This window comes from Rosa chinensis, chromosome 2 (assembly GCF_002994745.2).
Source record: "Rosa chinensis cultivar Old Blush chromosome 2, RchiOBHm-V2, whole genome shotgun sequence".
Lineage (NCBI taxonomy): Eukaryota > Viridiplantae > Streptophyta > Magnoliopsida > Rosales > Rosaceae > Rosa > Rosa chinensis.
The window spans coordinates 15,815,485-15,830,477 of record NC_037089.1 but is presented as its reverse complement, the minus strand read 5'-3'; the positions used below and the strand labels follow the sequence as shown (position 1 = coordinate 15,830,477).

The 14,993-nt window shown below is 36.5% G+C and overlaps 1 long non-coding RNA gene across 1 annotated transcript; it reads right to left on the bottom strand.

Annotated features, from left to right (window-relative positions):
* Positions 1-3,006: 3,006 nt before the first annotated feature.
* LOC112185802 lies at positions 3,007-5,579 on the bottom strand. The gene is made up of 3 exons (XR_002930474.2): positions 5,501-5,579; positions 4,645-4,707; positions 3,007-3,365 (listed from the first exon to the last, which is right to left on the bottom strand). It is a non-coding gene; the product is annotated as an uncharacterized LOC112185802 (long non-coding RNA).
* Positions 5,580-14,993: the final 9,414 nt, after the last annotated feature.

The window sequence follows — 14,993 nt, the reverse complement described above, 5'->3', positions numbered from 1 at the left end:
AGCTGCAGGGGATGCTTCGGCTAGTTCGGGCTAGGGGCAGTAGCAGATTTCGGTGAGGAGAGTTTTCGGGTTTTTGGTTTTTGTTTTTGTGGTTAAAGCTCGTGCTGATAATGTGTTTAAGAATATGATATTTGAGAGAGATTGTAGAGAGAATTGTATTTCATTATTGAGAATAGGAGCTCTATATATAGGGAATTACAAAGTACATGTTCTAATATTACAAGGAAATCTAATCCGAATAGAACTAGAAATTCTAGAACATTCTCTCCTGTTACTGCTCCTAGTTTGATAAGGCACACTAAGTTGATTTTCCTTCAACATAACGTTATATATGGATTATCATGTTGAGTGGGGCTCTTGCGAGGACTTTAAATGAGGATTCAATGAGAATTTCAAATCAACGGTTGGATGTGTGGTCTTAATTTTAGTTGAAATATTAATTTTGCAACACACATGTCATCCAATGATTGATTTAAAAGTCCTCATGAAGTCCTCATTAGAACAGCCTCACATTTATTATGTTATTTCTTTTGCTATTCTTCAGTGCCTCTTTACAAATGACCTTATACATATTAGGCGGCATAACCGAGCAAGTGAGCAAACAATTCTCATATTGAGAAACTTGTTGATTAGAAACTTAGGTTCATGTTTAGGATTCGAGTCTTTTAGTTTTGACTAGTAATACTTGCCCGCGCTCTATTGCGGGTCTTTTTGTTATTAATACACTTCAATCCTTGTTAAAAAATATAAATGCTCTAATGAGAAGTTCATCATTCTCCACTTTTGCAAGTGAATTGTGACTAATGCAAACTCTCCATAATCCAGAAATCCACCCATCAACATCAGCCTGTGCAAAACGAAGAAGAGAAGGCATTATTTTAGTTCTAAATAGATATATTAAAGATAGGGAAAATCGTCCAAACAGTGTCTGAACTTTTTCAGACTATTAATTTTCATACCTATACTTTTAAAAACATCAAAATGGTACCTGACGATTTAAGCCCGACCCAATTTATGTACCTAGCAGCAGTAAAGCCGTCAACTCTGTTAAATTTGGAGGGGTAAAATTGGTACTTCTGATTTTTTTTTTTGGAGTTGACCCCCTTCTTCCAGCTGCTTTCGAACTCTCTTCTTTCTCTCTCCCTCTGATTGATTGATTCACTTCACAATAGTGCTCTTTAGGGGAAGAAAGAAAGAAGAACAAGAAATTGATTTTGATGCAGAATGGGGTTTTATAATCAGCAACATGCGAAGCCAGCCGAAGGAGGAGCGAGTGTGAAGGCCAAGATTCGGAAGCTGGAAAAGTTCGTCTCCACCTCACGCGCCACCTGCGACATCGACGACCCATTCTCCACCCCCCACCACCTCACCACCCCATCCTCAGTTACTCACCAACAACATCACAGAAGATTGAATGAACCAGAATCCCCCGCTCAAACCTGACTCCATGCGAGGCATAGTGTGGCTGGACCGGACCGTAGCCAATCATAGTGGAGAGAGGGCTCCCGCCGGTTAAGATCTTCTATTTCAGATCCATGACGTCAGCCATCGTCTTCTTCTTGAAGTCAATTCTGCTTCATGAACTCTCATACTCGACGGTTTCAGCAACATCCATTGCAAGTGGCTTACAGGGCCGGCTCAGATCTCCCCGGTTCTGTGGGGTTTGATGTTTGGGGCTCCCGGATTAGACTCGGTTGTTTGGCACAAGGATGTTTATGGCTTCGAAACACAACAGCAACCAGAGGACGAGGACAGGACAATTTAATCAAGAAGATGGTCTCTCTAATTTTGTCTCTCTGACTGGAGCTATGTGGATTGACGTATTCATGAAGCAGTGGGACTGGGATTGTTGCGTTGGGAAGAAGAAGAAGAGTGGTGGAGTCGGGTTTGGGCTTTGCAAGCTGGGATTGGTGCTCCGGCCACTGGATATGGTTAGATCAATGAAGAGTTTTGGCTTTTTTTTTTTAAGAATCCAATTGTCAAGGATTTGTTATTGTTGTTGATTTATGGTGTTGAAAAGAACTGGTTTTGGATCGAAGAGTTGAAATAGATGTACATGTCTTCCTTCTCCAATTAATAATAAGAAACTTTGTGGCTGGAAATCTAGAATGAAGGACGAGAGAGCTGAGACTGCAAAACACTAAAAGGAAGATGATAGAATGGTCAAAGAAAAAGTGTTTTTTAAACTAAATGATATATATAATTTTTGTTTGCTACATGCTAATACCATGCCTGTGTTCTGGTGGTTGAGGCTTTCATTTGCACATGTATTGAAATGGGTTCGAGTCTCTACAACCTCAAAGTTTGGAGTTTATTTTGGATTTTCATTGTTTTAAAATTGATTTACTGTACCAAATACATGAAGTACCGCTTTTACCCCTCGAAATTTAACGGAGTTGACGGCTTTACTGTTGCTAGGTACATAAATTGAGTCGGGCTTAAATCATCAGGTACCATTTTGATGTTTTTCAAAGTAAAGGTATGAAAATTAATAGTCTGGAAAAGTTCAGACACTGTTTGGACGATTTTCAATTCCCTTAAAGATATGTAAGCCACTATTGGTGGTACAATCTCAGGGTCACTTTTCATACTGATTTGGAGCTGGTACAATCTCAGGGTCACTTTTCATACTGATTTGGAGCTGAGGTTTAACTACAAATTAGCTGGAAAAACAGAAGTTCACTAAGCAATGAAGGGAAATGTAGAAACTATGTGATTGCATTTTTTGTTTTCGAACTAAAACATGTAAATCAGTCTTTTCCATTGACACACATACATAATCAAAACAAAAGAGTTGATTTTCAATGTAATCCACAAAACCAGATAGGAAATATACAACTTGTATGTAAAAGCTGTAAGTATAGAAAATTACCTCTTTGGATTTTTGTTAGGAGTTGATTAGAACAGCTGCTTGCTTACGGAGTCAATTCTATGAATCAAACTTTGACACCAAACTTCTCTTCATCCAAAATGATCAAATGATTTTGAAAATTTTGTAACCAAAAAGAAAAAAAAAAGTCATGGACTCATTATTTTCCATTCAAACATGCTTGAGGACTATCATTGATGTAAAATTATGGTATGGAAGAAGAAAATCAAACATTAAACAATAGCACAAACAAAAATGTAGATACATATTTAAATGAAACCAAGAGTTTCTTCCTATTTTCTACATAACTCCTCGCTGCAGCGAGTGAACCATCTTTTCCACGCTGCACCACTCTATCAGCCTGATGTCGAACCTCTTTTGCCTTGGCAACAGCGGTTTCAATGCACTCATGCTTCACGAACTGCAACACCATCGTCCTCAGTATAGATCTGTGATGAGCCGCAATTCGGTTTAGCTTCCTTAACTTCGTCATTCTCTGATATACACAACCACACAAACTGTGAGAGTCAATCATCGAAATAATTCAAGCGGAGGTGACCTATATTATTCGCATATTAGCCTGCTGTAATCACTGTTGTCAAAAACATCAAAGCAAATAAATTAAGACCAACAGAAAAATAATCTTGCTAAACACATAATGCATGTGCTCCCAAATCAAAAGTGCTATGGAAATGGCAGCAATCTAAATAAAGTAGATTGCTAAAGATGTTGCTAAAGATCTTGTAGTACTCGGGATCCTTTGCATATCAATTAAGGTATGTTCATTAACTAGTATTTTCCTCTGATATGTAGGATCACGTAATACATTTGTTCCCACTATGCCTGCATTAACCAGATGCACTATGGAATCAAAGTTCCAAGGCTTTGGCAAAAACAAAGAAAATCTCCAACTTCTGAGAAGAGGAAATCTCAGGTTGCAAGAGTCAATGGGGATAATTTTGTTGGAATACCACAGTTGCTTTGTCGCATAAACACATTGCAAGGAATCCGGAGTGAGTTAGAAGTTTTGGAGAAACAAATTTGGGACAGACTTTTTGAATGGATTGGGGAAGAAGTTTGAGCACTCTCCTGCAACTTGTGTGGAGGTAGTCACACAACATTATGAGGTAGTAGCTTATAAAATGGTCTTCAACTACCTCAGTCATGTTCTCTGGGATGGTTTGTATGTTGCCTTCACTCTTAAGTACGTAGAATAGCAAGCTAATCATGATTTCATGGTAAAAATAATTTGTGATACTGCCATGAACATACTCTCAATAGACTTGATTATAATTAATGATCGAAAATGGTCAACAATAAAAAATTTTGATGTGCTGACATCTCTCAACTTAATTGTTAATCAAATTGAGGTTAGTGTTTACTTTTTACTTCCCTCTCTGTATTTTTTTGGCTGTTTATGTCATTCTATGTTGTCCTTTATAGATTCTAATCTTACTGTTACTATTTCTTGCAGTCTCTCAAGATAGGGTTATTGGTTTTTAAAAAAATCAACAGGAAAGACAAATCACCGAAACAAAAGTTCACTCAGCTATGAAGGGAAATTAGCTGGAAAAACAAAAGCTCACTAAGCAAAGAAGGGAAACGTAGAGACCATGTCATTGCATTTTTTGTTTTCGAATTAAAACATGTAAATCAGTCTTTTTCATTGACACACATACAGAATCAAAACAAAAGAGTTGATTTTGAATGTAATCCACAATACCAGGTAGGAAATATACAACTTGTATGTAAAAGCAGTAAGTATAGAAAGTTACCTCTTTCGATTTTTGTTAGGGGTTGATACCAAACTTCTTTTCATCCAAATTGATCAAATGATTCTAAAAATTTTGTAACCAAAAAGAAAAAGAAGTCATGGACTCATTATTTTCCATTCAAACATGCTTGAGGAATATCTTTGATGTAGAATTACAATATGGAAGAAGAAGATCAAACCATTTATGACAAACATTAAACAATAGCACAAACAAAAATGCAGATACATATTTAAATGAAACCAAGATTTTCTTCCTATTTTCTACATAACTCCTTACTGCAGCAAGTGAACCATTTTTTCCAAGTTGCACCATTCTATCAGCCTGACGTCAAACCTCAGCTCCCCTTATTTGTGTGTGTGTGCATACACCGACTATCCAATTTTGATGTAAAAGTTGGTATATATTGACTGAGCTCTGACTAATGAGCATGATATAAGTCCTATTTGTGTGTGTGCATTCACCAACTAATATTGATTGTCTAATACCGTCTTTCAATACGAATTTGCTTCTCAGTCTTTACCATCAGATATAAATTACCAAGACGCACAGCAGATACTCTGCCTCTAATAATTTCTCTCCCATTAGCTTAACTTCATATTAATAATAATGACATCAATAGTGCATTACCTCAAGATGTGCAGTAGTCTTATAATCTATAACAACATAATCATCTCCAATCCATGATAGAATGCTCTCACCCTAGCTGAAAGCATAAACTCAATCACATTATTCTAGTCCCCAACATTTACACATAAGAATTTGTCAGAAAGAAATCAGCAAACATCAACATTTTGTACAACAATGTGGAAGCATTCAAAAACTGCATAACAAACTCAATCTAAACATACTTTTGTACCTTTCTAGATCTTATGTGCTTCAGAGTTAATTTACTGCTCCAAATCTGAAGCTCTTTCATACTTAAGGAATTGGACGTCTTCCCCCATAAAATGACTGCATATAAGAACATGGGAAATTTAATTCTATTTATCATAACATTACATTCTACTGATATTGTTTTGAGAGAATGTAAAAGTGTGATAGATTTTAAAATCAATGAACTGACCAGAAAGGCTCATTTTTAAATTGGATAGTCGGTCCAATTGTCATAGAAATATTAATAATAATAACCCTAAGGTAAGAGTCCACAAAATGCCTTCAATAATCATAATAACCCTATTGCCAAGCTTAGCCTCATGAATCCATACTTCTTCCTTGATATTCTATATAAAGCTCTATCCTTTCTCACTCTTCCCTAAGTTCAATCATTAATTCGATTCTAAAATCACTCACCCCTCAACACAGATTACAAACGAAACCTTAGCTGTAGGGTTTCACATATAAAAAGAGACTATGGAAAAAAAAAATCTTCATACGTTATAACAGAAAGTGAATAATATGAGCCTACTAATACTTGCTTGGAAACATCTAACGAACCTTATACAGGAAAATAGTAATTTTTCTCTATGGAATCCCAAAATTAATTTCTTAATACGTTTCATCGACTATTCATAAAAGTTATGAGGCAGATGATTCTTACAACATGGCTACATAAATTGTCGGTTTCAGGGTTGATTCCCATAATAGAAGTATTGTGAAGATCAACACAGGAAGCAATAAAGCATTGATTTCTCTCAGTAACCAAAACAAAATCAAACGTCTCACCAAAAAGAATTGAAGTAATAACCAAATGGTGAGGATATGAGAATGGTTGCATTCCAGCTGAAAGCAAAGTCTCAAAGAGTCTTTGATGTTGCCCATAACAACGAAACAAACCTGCGGAGCTACTGTTGCCTAGAATCCTTAGATGCAGGTATCCAGCCGCAATCCTAGCCAAAGAAGAACATGCAAATCATTAAGCAAACAATCGGACAATCAACAAACCATAATGAAATCTGATGAGACCGATACTCATCAAGCACCGAAAGCCCAACCCAATCCAAAAAAAGATTCTCGGTTACAACAATGGTTTAGCAAATCTCAATAGGAAAAACAGCGGCTAATCAAAGGAAAACAGCTGATAACGCGCAGGAGAAAGGAAGGACGCAGCAGGGAAGCCGGAATCAGAGTTGTAGACGTTAACGATCTCTCTCTCCCTCTCGCTCTCTCTCTCAATACTCTTTCATCTTCTCTCTCCGTTTGTTTCTGTGGAGTGTGGAGTAAAGAACAAAAGACACGACAGCACTGCGTGGCGCTAAAGGGCCTAGATAGCTGCAGGGGCAATTTCTTTAAACAAAGAAGGGTAAAAACGTCTTTCCACTATTCATTCATTTTGTCTGTTGTGAAATGCACAGTAAAAATGTAGTTTAGCTTTCATATATTTAGAATTGCAATTTTAAATATGTGGACAAGTAAATCAAGCTGAAAACGATGAATAACATACTTTGTTACCTTGTTAAAGAACCTCCCAGTTGTACATTATTATGTCCATCTTTGCCATGTTTAGGATCTTATGCACTGTCGTGAAACTTTTATTATATATATGTAACATGTACATTATACCACTAGACCTTGGTTATTATAGGACTAAAGAGTATATATACCACCTATGCTTCCTGGCCTCTTAGGGTTAGCATGTTCTCCATCGACAATGACCAAAGGAAAGACTACGACCCAGTCAGGCGCACTCATTGACTAATTTTATAGATGGAATATTTTTAATTGTAAACTGAAATTATTTAATTTGGACGAAAGGAAAACTCACTACACCAAAAAATGAATCAGACAACACATATCATATGACAACAAACATTTTAACTGTCGTCTGAAATAATCAGACAACAGCAAAAAAAATTTTGTCGTCTAAATTTTTAAATCAGACGACAGTTGTTACATTATTGTTGTGCAATTGTAAATCGGACAATGGTTGTTTTTTTTATGTTGTCTGAATCAATCAATTCAGACAACAGTTATTACATTGAGGTTGTTTAAGGTTGATTAACACAATGGTTGAAAAAAGATGTCGTCTGATTGTTTTTAATCACACAACAGTTATTACTTCTCTGTTGTGCAATTGCTATTAATACAATGGTTGAAAAAGATGTTGTCTGATTGTTTTAATTCACACAACAGTTTGTTAGTTATCTATTGTGTCACTCTCTTTCAAACAATGTACCTGAATTGATGTTGTCTGAGTTTTAGGGTTCAATATATATGCTAGCTAGTTAACACTTTGCCAAATTTTCAATTTTCATTTCCCTCCATTCCACCAAATTTTACATTTCACATTGACTAGTATTTAAAGGAAAGAACCCTAGCCTATTTGCTCCTTCTTCCTCTCTCGGCCGCACACGCCCCTCTCTCTATCTCTCTCCCCGGCTCCCCCCTTCTTCCTCTCACCATCTCTCTGTTACGCCTGAAAGCTCGACTTTCGGTCCTCGACTTTTGGCATTGCCACCACCAAAAGATAGCCTAGGCAATGGAGAACAAAACTCAGCCACCCCACCCTCGATCGAGATCGCCAAACCACCGCACACAACCCCTAAAGCTATGTCGTCGCTGTTCCTTAACCCTCTTCGATCTGCTGCCATCTTTTCAACCTAAAACACAGTATGTTTCTCCCAGATCCAACCTCCTCTTCTTCTTCTTCTTCCTCTTCCCGATTCTCTCATTCCCTCCTTTTTCCTCTGTAAATTTCTCTGAATCACTCTCTCTCTTTTTCCTGCGTTTTGTTTAAATTGTCTATGGCCTGTGTGTTTGTGTCTCTGAGTCTACAACTTAGCTGCTTGTGTGGTTTGATTTTGATGCATGGCTCTGATGTGGTTCGATTTTGTTTGGTGTTTTGAAAACAAAGATGGATCGGTACCAGAGAGTGGAGAAGCCAAGAGCAGAGACGCCAATTGATGAGAATGAGATTAGGATTACGAGCCAAGGGAGGATGCGAAACTACATCACTTACGCCATGACTCTGCTTCAGGTCTCTTATCTAATTTTGGCCTCTCATTTTTAAGTAAAAAGTGGAGCTTGTTGATTAGTATGTTTAAATTTGTTTTAGCAGACTCGAAATTTTAGTGTTTAAACTTCTGGATTTCAATGATATGTGGCGAATTTTGTAATGCACTACAAGAGAAAATTTCATCGGCGACAACCCAAATTTGTAGTAAAAAGTCTAAATTTCTCGCTGAATTGAAAATGCTACTACTTTAGGTTGTCGTCTTATGTGTTTTACTGATTGTCAAAAGCGACGAAATTACACGGTTGTCGCTTTTTCAATATGCGACGCAATTGATTCCTCGCATATTACAAATTGTGACACTCACAAGTGTGTTACCAAAAACTATATGCGAGACTTTATATTTGTTACTATTTTAAATATACAAGGCTTCGTTTACGTCGCATATTCCATATGCAGGACTTGAATGTTTGTCACATTTGAAATATACGACATAATTCATTCCTCGCATATGACGTCTTGTGAGACGCGCAAGTATGTTGCAGAATGTCATATGCGAGACTTTATGTTTGTAACAATTTCTAATATACGAGGCTTCATTTACATTGCATATTCCGTCTGCGAGGCTTGTATGTTTGATCAAAAATTATATGCGAGATTTATTTTTGTTGCAGAAAATAACTGTGAGGTTTCATTTTTGTTATATACATTTGTTGTAGAAAATTATATGCGAGATTTCTTGTTTGTCTCATATAATTCCATTGAGGAACCAATTGAATCGCATATTAAAAAAGCGACAACCGTGTAATTTCATCGCTTTTGACAATCAGTAAAACACATTAAGCAATAACTGGTTGCAACACCCCAAAGTCGTCGCATTTTCAATTAAGCTAGAAATTTAGACTTTTACGACAACTTTATAAAGATGAGCCGAGAAAATAAGAATATATTAACTCAAAGTATTCTTTACAATCAATACCAATTCAAAATAGTTAGATCAATAATAATTCAAAACAGCCTAGAGATCCTTGTGTACTAAATCCAACATACTACTAACCAAATTATTGGTTGTTGGTTTGCTCGAAAGTGTTGCAATTAATGAACTCCTCATCTTTTTGGCATGCTCCTGATCACTTCCCCAAATCTTGGAATATTTGTCTACTTGCTCTTGCTCTTGCACTTTGAACTCATCACTGGAGAAGCATCTGCCATGCGGAAAGTTCTTTTTTTTTCGAGGTTTTGTATAGGCCTGTGGCACCTGCAGGCAAAACAATGACTCAGTTCTAAGAAATAATAAGTGCTTGACTCAATTCTAAAACACTAGACAATCAAATGAAAAACAACGTACACCGAAAGATACAAGTCACACAAGAAGTCAAGAATTGAAACTCTACAAAGTTAACACCAAAAAATGAATAAAAAGAGACAGATCATCAATACATCAATTTGCATGCCTTACGCGATGTTATCGAACTTCTGCTCTAAATATATTATACTTCCAAACTACAAAATATACATGCACCAGACTTTCCATTTTTCATTCATGAATTGCATCCTCCAGATAATAGAACTAGAGGGAAGAAATTGAATCAAAATAGGGAAGAAAAAAAAATTAACGAAGGAAAAAATTGTGAAGCAATGTGAAATTAGATCAGCACCAAAGTTGCTAGAACTTGGACATGCTCTGTATCCAATCATTCAACATCAACCCCTGCAAACTATAATTAATTAATTTAACCAGATCAACAAAGTCCTCACACAAAAGCTCAATAATCTATCAATCCTGTATTACTAGCATTTATTTTCCGGTTAATATAAGACATTTATTAGGAATGAAAAACTCATACCAAGTAGAAGAAGGTAGTAGTATACAAGAAGTGCTTAACATGACAAATGACACAGTAGTCATTAGATGAACATAAATGCTTTTAAGATCCAAACATAGAAAGAGCTTGCAACATAGAAGTTATGAAACTGCCAGTAACTAAGATTATTATTTTTTTATATTCTCAATGGCTATGCAACATAACAGAATTTGCTTGTTTTTACAAACTCAAAGCATGAAGTTTAACTAGTTGAAGAAAATGGAACAAGAAATTGCAATCTTTTACAGTAAACACCAAACATAATAGAGCAAACGATTAGAAGGGAAGGAAGGGACTACTCACCGAATACAAGTGTCTGTCTGGCTCGGCTTCACCAAATACCAATTGCCTCTCCTTCAATCAGAGCTTTTCATGAATTGGTTATTTACTTCAATTTGGGGTTTTGACACCTAACTGAATACAGTGCATCTCCAAGGTTAGCATAGTCTGAATAGATGAACAACATATATAATTGAAACAACCAACATTGAATTCAAATTGGCAACCTGAACAATACCCACCATTTTAAACCCACATCTAATTTAGATACTAAGTAATTGTCCAAATTGGCAACCATATATTTTCATAAAACTGGAATCCGATTTGAACCCAAAACTGAAAATTGATCAATAGGATTGAAGAGGGTCCATAGTCCATACCTTGGAAATAATAGAAGCAGCAAGCTCATGGGCACCGGTCCGTAATTCCGGTTAGAGATCGAGACAGTACCCGAGATTCTCCACGTTTTGGGTGACAAGAAGAAGAGTGAGGCAAAACAAATAAACCCAGATTTGTCGGTTCTGCGCAAAGATTAGGGAACCTAGGTTTTGAGGCTAGTGAAGAAGCGAGAGTAGCAGCCATGGAATTGATGATGCAGAGGCAATACATGTCATGGCCTTACTGTCACTGATTTAGAGTTGGGGACGCAGAGAGTGAGACTCTCAGGGACGCGGACGAACTCTGAGATTGGAAGAATACGGCTGTCAACCTCTTTCTCTCTAGCAGGCTCTTTGAAGTCGTAATTAGGTTTTTATTCTCTCTCTCTCTCTCTCTCTCTCTCTCTCTCTCTCTCTCTATATATATATATATATATATATTATATTTACCGGATTGAAACCGGCTCATTTTTATAACTTGAACCCTTTTTTTATTCAGATGGCGCCTTTTTTAAAAACAAAAAAATTATTTTCATCCAAAATCTATATTTCATATTATTTAGAATTTAAAATTTAAGATTTTAGAAATTTTTTTAACAAATTTCATTTGAGAGCAAGCTTGTGGTATATGGATTGTAGCCTGACGATCCGAGTAAGTTTCTTGCCTTCCTAGTAAAAGTCGTATTTCTTTAAATCAAATTTCATTGAAAAAAAAAAACAGACAACTATTAAGTAGGGCTGTCAATGGGTCGTGTCGGGTTGGGTTCGTGTCGGGTCAAGGTATTTGTCGTGTTTCAAGATATAAACCCAAACCCAACCCATTTAATAATCGTGTCAAAAATTTAAACCAAACCCAACCTATTTATTAAACGGGTTACCCGTTTCCAACCCGCTTAACCCATTTAATAAATAGGTCGTGTTTTGTTAGATAAAATGATTCATTTAAGCATTAATAATGGGACTCATTAACTAAAAAAGTATATAAGTTGATTAAATTCACTAAAAACTCCACAAGACGAAAAATATAAATAATTATATATAATTTATAAATAATTAAATCTAATAATTAAAAAGCTAAATATTTCAAATTGTCTAATCCTATGATCAAATACTCCAAACGTATAAAATTTCAAGAAGAAACATAGCACAATCGGGTTATACGGGTTCACTTCGTGTTGGCAGATTGACCCGTGGCCGACCCATTTATTAAATGGGTCATGGCTGATTGACCCATCACCGACCCGCTTTTTAATCGTGCGGGTTCAACCCGCTTGATTTCGTGTGGGTTTCGAGTCGTGTTATCGGGTCGTGTCGGAATTGACAACCTTACTATTAAGGCGCCGATTTAGTACATTGTATAAAGCGACAATCTCTAAATTAATTCAAAAGTACACACAAAGCATATAGAAATCAGAGAGCTTAAAATAAAAGCTATTTTCTTTCCTTTCAGTGAGATGATTCTTTCTCAAGCTTGTTACTTATACTACTTAATCGATTCTCTGCTCTGTCAGGCTCAATCGTCGTTGGATCTAAATCAAATGGTGGAGAATAACAAGCTAATTATGTTCACCTACTCATTCACTATTCTTTGTGGTTAAAATTTTAAAATGTTGACTATGCATTTTCATGATATAAGTAGGTCACGTTTTAAAACATAATATCGTCAAGTTCATTTGGCAAAGTTAAATTAAATTAGAGATTTTTTAGTTATCGAAGTGTGTCATGTTGATACAGTAAAATGACCCTAAGGCTGAGTTGATAACAAAGGCCTAGGTTGAACTTGATAGGGAATTCTATGTGGAAATGGGATTACAGTCCTAAAGGACCTAATGACAGGACCCGCCCCGGATTTCACCCCGAAGTCCGAAGTGGCCCTGCGGGGCCCACTTTAGAAGAAATTCTACCAAAAATTTGGCAGAACTTCCCCTAAAAGTAGGCTACCCAAAACCTGTAGGAAAACATTTACACTTCTAAATCATCCATCCTTATTCTCCTGGAGCCACCTGCTCTCCAAATCACAACTCCAATTTCACATATAATTGTCTCAACCCCAATACAATATTGATCCCACAGATTATCAGAGCGATACTAACCCACTAGGTAACAACGAAAACAGAATTAGAATTGAGTACGCGGAAGCAATGCTGTTGGCTATGCCTCGACTCCATGTACCCCTGACCTCAATTAACCTAGCCTGCAAACTGGACATTTGAAACCGAAGGGCCCAGGGGAAAAGTATTGAAAACACGTTAGTGTGAGTGGACAAAAATAAACAACTAGATAAATAATTTAAAAGAAGTAAAGTTGTAATACTTTTATGCATTTATTTAAATTTATAAAACTTCGATGCATGCAACGTGTATAAAACATATTTCTTTAAACCAGGAAACTGGAAACTGTAATTCAAACCTGCTGAGTATCGTATCATCGGACTAGACCCCGCTAGCCCAGAAGTAATATAAAAGTAGGGGAAGAAGATAGTCATATGAATGAGCCTCCCAGGTTCGGGTGATAGCCTCTCAGGCTAAAGTACTCCCATATACTCCCGTTATATACCCACACGCCACTAAGTGTAGCGATTAGGATACTGGGCTTCAGCATTACTGTCACAAAGACAGTAACCAGCGCCACAAAGGCGGACGGGCTTCGGTGATCCCATCACCTCGCCACAAAGGCGGAAGATCAATGCTAGCAATGATAATAGTCACCCAAAGTATGGCAAAAGAAAATCCGAAAACCCCATAAATCCATAAAGCTTCCCCAACTCTCGCAAATGAATTTCCAATGACGTGTCCCACACGCCAAGATAATCTCAAGTTCAAAAATAAATAGGAGAGAATAATAATAAAACATAATCTCCATAAATCGAAACAAAACCAATTCCAAGATCATCATCAAGGCATTCCCAATGCCAAATCCGAAAGTCGATAAATAAATAAGAAATATAAATAAACCAACGGCGTGTCCCACACGCCAAAAATATTCTCCGGTCAATGATGAATAAGCAAGGAAGTTCAATAATGAACTAATATTTCATTTTGGAAAATACCATGGAAAATACTTTGTTGAAAAACAACATAATTCAAAGTTTCGAATCCGGGCATAACAAAATTAATATCAAAAAATCACAACTGGAATAATTCATAATCACTTCATGAAACTCATCAATGAAAGTAATTCCTCGTGATAAATCGAAATCAGAAATCCGAAAACAATTATATGCTCAAAATGTAATATGATAAATAACTAGAGCATTACTTTAAGAAATAAATGCATGCATCATTATTTAAAAACAAAAGTCCACTCACAGTACTATTCCGACGATCACGCGTACGAGTTCCTTCGTCGAGCAAGAGCTCGGTACGTCGCCCTGTACAATACTATAATTCGTGAATAACGATTCGGCAATTAAATACGATTCTAATATCTTATCCTCCTAAATCAAACTTCCAATTTCTTTTCCAATTTAACCAAAACTTCATCATTAACTCCAATTCTTTAATTCAAAGTTTCGAGGGCAAAGTTGAGAGAAATCCAATGGTGGAATTCTCAAAAACCAATAACCAAACTATTAAACTTTGGAAAAAAAATCCGATTAATATCCAAACCTCTTCCACATCCAGCCAAACTTCACCAACACTGCCCACTCGTCGATTTCAGATTATATAACAATTATGGAGGAAATCCGACAATCGGATTCACGATTAACATTAACCGAAATCCATATCTTTAGAAATTTATAACCGATTCAAAACTCCACCAATCCTCACCAAACTTCATATATAAGCTCTATGATAATTATAAAATTTAACTAGCCAGAATTTGAAATTAAAAAGCTACCGTAGCCGCCGCTACCGGCGCCTACAGTGGCGGCACCGCCGCCACTGCCACCAACTCCAATGGCCACCAAAATTTGGCAGTAGCACCTTCTCAACACAC